The sequence below is a fragment of the Arachis ipaensis genome, chromosome B05, assembly GCF_000816755.2.
Source record: "Arachis ipaensis cultivar K30076 chromosome B05, Araip1.1, whole genome shotgun sequence".
Classification (NCBI taxonomy): domain Eukaryota; kingdom Viridiplantae; phylum Streptophyta; class Magnoliopsida; order Fabales; family Fabaceae; genus Arachis; species Arachis ipaensis.
In genome coordinates, this window is record NC_029789.2 from 135,509,642 (window position 1) to 135,511,770 (window position 2,129).

The window sequence follows — 2,129 nt, forward strand, 5'->3', positions numbered from 1 at the left end:
ATATATATATATATATCTATCATATTAATGTACTTCAGATATTATAATTATAATAATAATATTATCCTTCTAGTAATGATATTTGTACGTTAACAAAGGATCATATATAGCAGCAAAAATGAGAACGGTGAGAAAAAAGAAGAGCGTAAACAAGAGAGAAAGAGAGAGAACGTAAACCCTCACCAAACTTCTGGCTTCGATTTCTTATAATTCGTAATTCCAATAAAAAATCTAATCTGGTAAAAGTATTCATATTCTCCTTCTCTACACGTTGGCACCACTTTTGATCGGTAGAAGTTGATGGTGACGTAGTTCCTTTATCCCTTTGAATTCGACTAACTAGAGTTTTAGGAGGCCCGGACGATTCTGGACGATTTCTTCTTCGATAGCTCGGTCAGAAAGCTTCTCCGAAACTTTGAATATTTTGATTCGTTATGAAGATATGATTTTGATTTCTCGTAGTTAATGTTTAATGTCACGTGAAAACTTAGGCTAGAAGACCTTAAGATAGGAATGAACTGAATGTATAATTGATAGATTGTGTATATGGTATAAAATGTGTAGTTTAGCTGTTGTTAATAATTTGTTGTTGAAGTTTGTTGGTTTTGGAAAAAGATTTAATATTGGTATTTGTTTGATTTTGAAATAATTTATTACTGAAAATGATTTGAATGACTCAGAGGTGTTTGGTTTGGTAGTTGGGACCTTTGAAGGGTGGCAGAAATTCGAGTTTTAGAGAAGATACTGCTAGAATTTCTATAAGAATTGGAGTTTTGATTTGAAGTGTTATTTTAAAAAAGGAAAGAGATTATTGTGTGGCTTGTGTATTTGAGACTATTTGTTGACCCTCTATCGCTAGATGTGACCGGGCACTTTAACTCCCGGATTCCCCCATGGGCATGCATATATATATGAATATTGAATATTATATTTGATTTTGAAGTTTGACACCATAGAATATTATTGAGCTTGGAGTTTGACTCTATGGAATACTATATTATTGAGCTTGGAGTTTGACTCCATGGAATACTATATTATTGAGCTTGGGGATGTGCTCATAGAGGGACTGTCCAATGGTTAACTACCAGGACATGTCGGGTTGGCTGTATAACCGATAGATGAGACTCATCAGGCATAGGACAGGCATACATCATATGCATTTGTTTGTTTGCTTGAGCGTGCATTGTTTTGGTTTGTTTAACTGTTTAATTCTGCTTATCTGCTACTTGTCCTACTTGCTGTAAATGCTTCTCTAACGGTGTTTCTTATTTAAATTGTATGTGTATGTTTTCTGAGAAACTTCTCTTGGCAGAGGTGTGAAGGGGGTTGTCCCACGGGTGATTCAGAGGATTAGAGGAGACTGAAAGTGAAGTGTTAAGTTAAAGTTAGATTCGAAACTTGAATACCTTAGATAACTTACCTAATTTTTTGGTTTAGTTGAATCTCTAAGCTGAAATCTGAGTGTCGAAGTTCTAGGAATGCCTCTGGCTTTCTTGGGACCTTTTATATTAACTCTGCCTTTACCATACTGAGAACCTCCGGTTCTCATTCCATATTATATTGTTGCTTTTCAGATGTAGGTCGAGAGGCATCTCACTAGGCGTCTGGATACCTGAGGCGAAGTGGTTAATGGGTTATTTTGTTGTGCTATGATGTATATATATGTACTTGGCTTTCTCTTCGCATAACTTATTTTTTTTATCCTCTTAGAGGTTTATGGAGTGGCAGGATTGTGTTTATGTACCTTTTGGGTGAATATTCTCCGGCCAGTCTTGTCTTCGCGGGCTGAGTTAGGAGCTTGTTATTTTGTATTTTTGGCACTCCATTCCTACTTTTATTGTCTTATGTTTAATAGTTATAGTTTTCTTAGCACGCAAGATAACTCATTCCTTGAGCGTTGCGCTTTTATTTCGCGATTTTTATTCCCTCTATTCTTCAAGACTCCTAGCATATTATAATCTTTCTGCTATTATATGTACACATTTTATTTTAAAGGTCGTAATACCACACCACATTTATTTTACGACTTAAGCGTAAAGTTCAGTGTGATAGGATATTACAAAGTACAGTTTTTCTTATTTGCTTTAGGGTTTTTTTTTAATTAAGTTAAAATATTTTAAATATTTTTA